This window comes from Sesamum indicum, linkage group LG4 (assembly GCF_026168435.1).
Source record: "Sesamum indicum cultivar Baizhima isolate 11 linkage group LG4, ASM2616843v1, whole genome shotgun sequence".
NCBI lineage: Eukaryota > Viridiplantae > Streptophyta > Magnoliopsida > Lamiales > Pedaliaceae > Sesamum > Sesamum indicum.
The window spans coordinates 20,795,422-20,802,363 of NC_142660.1; the positions used below are offsets into that span (position 1 = coordinate 20,795,422).

The window sequence follows — 6,942 nt, forward strand, 5'->3', positions numbered from 1 at the left end:
GCTGCATAGGAGATGCTCTTTGGTGTCTTGAAATCCCATCCCTTCAACATCCCCACTGCAAGCAACTGATTGTCAATGCAATGCAATTAACTACAGCTTGGTGGGTGAGGAAACTCATTACCCACACCTGATGGCACCGACAGCATTGAGTACTCCAAGTCTCCAACTATGAACCAGACACACAGAACATGACAGGTCTACTGGGGGACAACTATAAACAGTGATCACTGTGTTATGCAATTGGTTTCATCTACAATAAAGGACAAGAGCCCAAATATATGGTCGCAAAGTTAAAGGGAAATTTGCCATTGTTTTTTCTCCGTTTACCAGATTTATCATTTATTGATTAGGCATGAATAGATCACAATATAAATATTACATATCTCAAGCACACGCAGACAAACAGCAAGATGAAATAGATGTTTAGTGTAGACTCTGGTATAAAGTTCCCTGCCATCACAGGTTTATCTTATGCAAACGGCCTCATGAGATTTCCATACCCTACCTACAGGAAGTTCTGCCACTTAGATAGGAAGGTGAGCATTATGAAACATATCCACACATAGGATCAAAGCATGAAGAACTCTTGTTTAGTGGGAATTAACTTTTAGACGTGGAAACCTGTTTTCAGTAATAGTGCAACTTAGATGGATCACCAACATTGACAAAGCTATATGACAATTAAAATTCTAATACTATAGAAGTAGTTCTATATGCAAGAGAACGATACTGGATGAGAGACTATATAAATTATTATGGTGAATTCTATAAATTAATTCAACTACGAATAAATTGATTCACATAAATCAGTTCCAACATATTTAGGCATGCAAGTCATAAATGGTGTAAATTAATCACACATTAACCATCATTATTATTATTAATTTTTTTTTTATGAGGAATCCTACTCAAAAACTTGCAAACTGTAGCAAGCAGGGTTGATTTTATAGGGATTGGTCTTAGATCAATTCCTTCAATGAGGAGAAAAGGGGAAGGGGGGTTGTGTTGTAACTGAAATTAACAAATAAATTCAGTAAAATTAAAGGAGATAAAGAAGTTATAGTTTTCAGTCAAGGATAGAATCCAAATGTTACATTTATATAGAAAATATCGTTATGGTCATTGGTATGGCCTACGTTACATTACCTTTTCATTAGCCAAAAAACTTCCTTTGGCTAATTCCATTATCAATAACAATGTTGGGAATGTTATTGCGATTTAATTTACTAATAGCATTAGAAACTAGAAAACAACAAATCTCCAACCAGCAAATTTCTATGAGAATACATCTCAATTAAATTGTGCATTACCCACAACATGATCGACTCCTAAGACATAATGAACTATGTTGTGTTGTCACTAATCAAACAATTACGGATTTGATCGTCTAATTAGCTTGGTAAATATTCTTGATAATGAATAACTGTGCCAATCATTCAAAAATCATATTATTGTAATAAAAGCATAGAGAACAACACAAATATCTAAGTACCTAAGCGGATAAAAGTAGAAAACATAATTTAATTTTATCAATTTACTTTGTTAATTTTAGAGTTACAACAGAACCCCCATTTTTCTCCTAAGAAATCGATGTAAAACCAATTCATGTGGACGTCAACCCTTGTCACTACTGTGTGCATTGTGAGCCAATCTCATTAATCAAATGCAAAAGTGTGAACTAACTTCCAACTCAACTAAGAGTACTCGAATAAAAAATTTATAGCCTGGAACAAGTGGCAATTATCAGCATCCTGCATAATCATTTTGCTAGCATGAAAACTTCCCCTAGAGTTTTAGTAGTGAGATCTTTTAATATCTTTAACCATCACATAGGACTTGTTTTCCATCAAACACTTAGGATGTGTTTCTTGTGATTATTTATCTGAAATGCAGTTAAACTCAAAGACTATAAACTAGAAATAATATCTATTGCATATAACAGAAATGCAGCTTATTACATAATGAGAGTCCCCTGTACTGATTAGAGATGGACTATTTAGATATACTTATGCAGTGCTTTTCCTGTGGCACTCATCATTAGGAGCCTATTCTGTGTCAGCTTCTACTGAATACTGATTCTGAATTGTATAACTTCCCATAGTTGACACATACAAATAGGAATACATATATAAGTGTGTATCGTAATGTATAGATAGCAATTGTTCTCGTGGATAAATAATACCCCCCCAAAAAAAAATAATAAATAAATAAATATAAAGAAAAAATACTTCTATTTTCTTTGAAACCCAGGCCAAAATAAAGCTCCATCTTTTAAAAGGGTTTCAATTTTCATCTAAAACTCGATGTTGGGTCAAACTGGATTCACAAAAATGGGATGAAGGCAGGATTAGTGTAGCCTTTTTGGGCTCACATCAAGGCAAGAGATTAAATGTTGGTAACAATGCATATGCTGATGTTATAATGTTGCAGAAATTTCAATTGAAATTTTGAGGATCTCCAAATTTGTGATTTCATTTTTTTTGTTTAGAAAATGAAAATTTATAGAAATAAGGAGAAAGTGCAGATGAAATATTTTCAGTTAACAGAATTAGCATCTTTTGCATTCAAAAGTATTGGAACATATTAGGTAGTAAGGTCTGTTAGATCAAAAGCTTGGTATATGCTAGGTAGAAATATGTTAAATGAATGATTAAAATTTGTCGTGAAAAAGTTTTAAGAATAAGAAAATTAACAAGGGTTTTGGTGAAAAGTGCTAGCCAAATCTTACAAAAAAACACAGGTACAAATAAGATTCTTCATTCAGAACCACAAGATTCTTTAGGAGAATTGCCATGACTACTATGTCCAGTTTTATGCTGAAACTATAAATTATTTGTTTGACAATGAAAATACTCAAGCCATGGAACAATAAATGATTGGGCAGATGATGATAATACAACCCATGAAATAGAACATAATTATCTTTCTTTGCAGCATTACCATACTTAATTTAGTTGTAAGTATATATGTAAAAAAAGAAGAATAATATATTGTGTATTATTATTATTATTTCATTATTAAGTTAGTAACTGTAAGTATTATTTCATTAATATTGATTAAAATATAAACATTTATTAATAGTATTTGAAAATTCAGGAAATTTTTGGGAAAATTTGGGAAACTTTTTTAAAGAATTTCAATTGAACCTTTGTAAAAGAAAACTCTAAGTTGAATTTATTGTCTATGTTTGAATTGACATTCTATAAACTTTTCCCACACTTCACATACATCAAAGAGCAAAAAGCAACCAGTATGCAGTTTAGGGGATTATGCAGATAATCTATGAACCATACCTGCAGAATTCATAAGATTCCGTGAAGGCACGCGTCACAAGACGAGCCCACATGTATCAGTTGTTTCTTTATTTACTTTTGCAGCTTCACCAACTGGGATCAAATTACAAGCTACAACATTATATATTTCCATGTCCAAGAGCTTCAACAAATTTTGTGTTCCCTTACTCGAGCAATTTCCAGATTTGGTTTTCTTGCAGCCATCCTCTTGATCTGAATTTGGTGAACATACCTGCAGGCTGCAACTATGACGTGGAACTTAGGGGTGAGCTTACTTGCAGAGAAGATTTTGTGACCAGCCTTCTTTAGAGCAAAGACCATATGCTTTTCGGCCTTGCGAAAGAGAAGAGGGCAATAAGAAAGAACAGATGATTTCAGTGTTAGTTTCCACACAGATGGGTCCTGTAGTAGAACTGGCAGAGGCGTCAGAAAAGAAAAAGACATTGCTTCTATATGAGCTGTTTTTCAGGCAAAATTTTATTATCTTTTATCACTTTGGGAGATAATGTGGACTACAGCAAGCATCACACAAGACATTGAAAAATCTAAGTGGGTTAAAACAAGGATAGATTTTTCAAGGTGTGGAGTTCTGTTTCACATCTAAAGCATCAGAATCAACAAACTAAACCTCACCATCTTCCAGAAGCGAACAACTGAGGGGCAGGATGGCAATAAGCTGAGTACTCAAAGCATGTTCCTTAGGTTGATGTTGACAGGTCCCAGAACTGGTGACAATGACAAGAGAATTACCACTTATCGCATAGGATATTTTCTATTATGCAAGAGCAAAAGAGAATATATTTAAGAGATTTCTTGCGGTGGACTTTGGGAGATTTTTATTTGTAGAGACATGAAAGGAAGCCACACCACATAGCAAGGCAAAATAGTCAAGGCTCAAATCCATTATTTGCACAATATCCTAACCATAGAAAGGTACAAATATATATAGTCAGTTAAACAATCACGGAACTATACCATTTGTTTAAAAAACAATCATCCAGAAGCACTTCGGCAGGCTCAACGGCGTAAATCCTTGCCATCATGTAAGGTTCTTATCTGAACAAAGACTGGTCGGAGATGGTGAGTATTCACCAATGCACTCCTCTAGTGATGATGACCAAATAATTGCCATCGGGCAACAGCAACGCCTGTTTATAAATGGCAGACCATTCCGCTGGTAACTACATTCAATAGTTACAATATAGCAATAGCGTTGGAAAAGCATTAGCAACATATACATGCAAATGCTAAAATAAAGTTGACAGGATCCACCATCAGAGTGAGGCCACTGCAAAACTCAAATTATGAGATGATAAATTCACCAAAAGGAATCTCTAACACTGGCAAGAGTGCTTAGTTGGTTGAGTTTGCATCCAGTAACGTAATTCATCGCACAAACAGAAGCAACTAACTGTTAGATACGGAGTAAATGATCACACTCGCGCACTACAAAGTACCCCAAGTGCCTGAGCTGTCATCTTCCTTTAATTGGGTGCAAGTAAAAAGTAACATGTGGGATTTGCACATTAGACCATTGAAGCAATCTGTCAATTATATAAAGCATCACAGCTGAGTCTTGCCCTCCCGAAAATTATATATAGTCCAAGCTCTCTTCTCTCTTTAACTTTTATCGGGTGCATTCTTCACATTAGACATGCATATCTGAAAGATTTGAAACATTTCTTATGTCATTAAGCCTACATTGTACAGTTTGTACCTGATTATTGTTAATTGAAATATATTTTTCAAACTTATTTATCTTCCAACTATAATCTCTGTGCAAAAGATCCTTTCTAAAAATAGTATCAGTATTATAATTCAGAAACTAAAGTTTTATGTATCTTATATCAACAATTTCAAATTTTGAATTATGATGCTTTCAAATAGAGATAATCACGAAGGATAGCTTGTGATATAAATCTCATCTCGTCTAGCCAAAATTTTACATGTAGATATGTGTTTCTTTATAAGAAATTTTTCAAAATAAATCTCAAACACATTTCACTGCTTTAAAAACATATCACAATCACATTTCACTGCTTTAAGAAAAAACTACATCTCATCAACTACGGTATCATACCCAACAACTTTTACATATCACGCAAACTATTATCAGTACACTTTCTATCTCACGTCCCAACCCACATGCAAAATAATTCCAACTCATCTGCACTTATCCCATCTCATTTTTTCACACTAGGATGAAATGAGACGAGATGAGACAAGCAATCACAAACCCAGCATCTTAAAATTAAGACACACATTCACTTTATGGACATAGTAATTTAGAGAAAAGCTTACATCTACCAGAAGTATTCAGGATGATCACACCACGGGTTCGGTTTCTTGGGTTGGATAATTGATACCCGAAAACCCCATGAAATACAGTGAAATTCTATAATCGAAAAATCGTAACTCAGAAACATATATACGTAACTGTTTAAAGAAATGTCGAAAAGAAGAAAACTATAAGAAACTTTTAATGGAGAAACGGCAAGCCTTATAGAGTTCTACTTGTACCAGACTGTATGCATGTGGCAGAACCTCGTCAACGCCATGCGTGAACTTGCAACCATGGACCCACATCTATTCGCAACATTGCTAGTATTATTATTCCCAGAATTGGCCTCATAATTCCTATTACTAACATCTTCCGCAATCCCCGAATTTCGAATTGATTTTTTGTTCTACTCAGCTTCGTAGAACAGGCTTTTCCCCTGCTCCCAGTAATATCCTCTATACTTTAATTTGAGCTCCTTCACCAGAGCCCAACAGAACTTGCGGCAAATTCGGGGAAGACGCTGAACTCGTCGACAGCGGCGGTTGATTAGCACATTCCGAGTCAGTAACTCGTTCGGCAGTGCCATATCGAATTCGGATCCATGGATGCGGGTTGAACTGGAGGGAGAACATGACGACGGGTTTAGCATGTTGGTGGTGTGAAGAGTATAATGAGGTACTTGGCTTCGCCGGCGACGGTGGGGCTGACGGATCGGTGTGATGTTGCTGATAGATCGATTTGGAGTGAGCGTCAGTAAGTGCGAGAGCGTGCGGGATAAATGCATTTGCTCCTCAAATTTTAATTTTTTTTTTTGTCACTTTTGATCCTTTTCTTAATTTTTTTGTTAAATTTAAATGAAATTTCATTTAAAATAAAAAAAATTATTATTTTTCTTCTATTTTATAGTATTTTTCATATTGTAATAAATATATTTATTTTTTTATTTTTTTCAAACTTAAAAAACGAATAAATATATAAATTTAAGCAATAAATTTTTTAAATTTTATTAATAAGTTTTCTATTATTGACATTTTTTTAAGATTATTTAAAAAAATTATTGTTTAAATTTATTTTTTTGGTTTATTCTCTTTAAAATTTGAAGAACAATAAGAAAAATAAATGTATTGGTTACAACTAAAAAAATATTAGTTTAACGAAAAAGTTAATGAAAGGACCAAAAGTGCAAAAAAATTTAAGTTTGAAAACCAAAAATATAATTTTAAATTATTTGATAACTAAAATCAAATTAGTGGTTATATTTAATGATTAAAAATACATTTATCCCGTGCATTTTTGTGAGGGAAAAATTATTCAATTACACGTGGTATTATAAATACGGTCAGGTACAACAAGTGAAGCACACTGTAC

At 33.7% G+C, this 6,942-nt stretch overlaps 1 long non-coding RNA gene across 1 annotated transcript; it reads right to left on the reverse strand.

The window, feature by feature from the left end:
- Positions 1 to 3,486: 3,486 nt before the first annotated feature.
- LOC105161202 (uncharacterized) lies at positions 3,487 to 4,313 on the reverse strand. Its single transcript, XR_016065179.1, has 3 exons — positions 4,269 to 4,313; positions 3,927 to 4,018; positions 3,487 to 3,626 (listed from the first exon to the last, which is right to left on the reverse strand). It is a non-coding gene; the product is annotated as an uncharacterized LOC105161202 (long non-coding RNA).
- Positions 4,314 to 6,942: the final 2,629 nt, after the last annotated feature.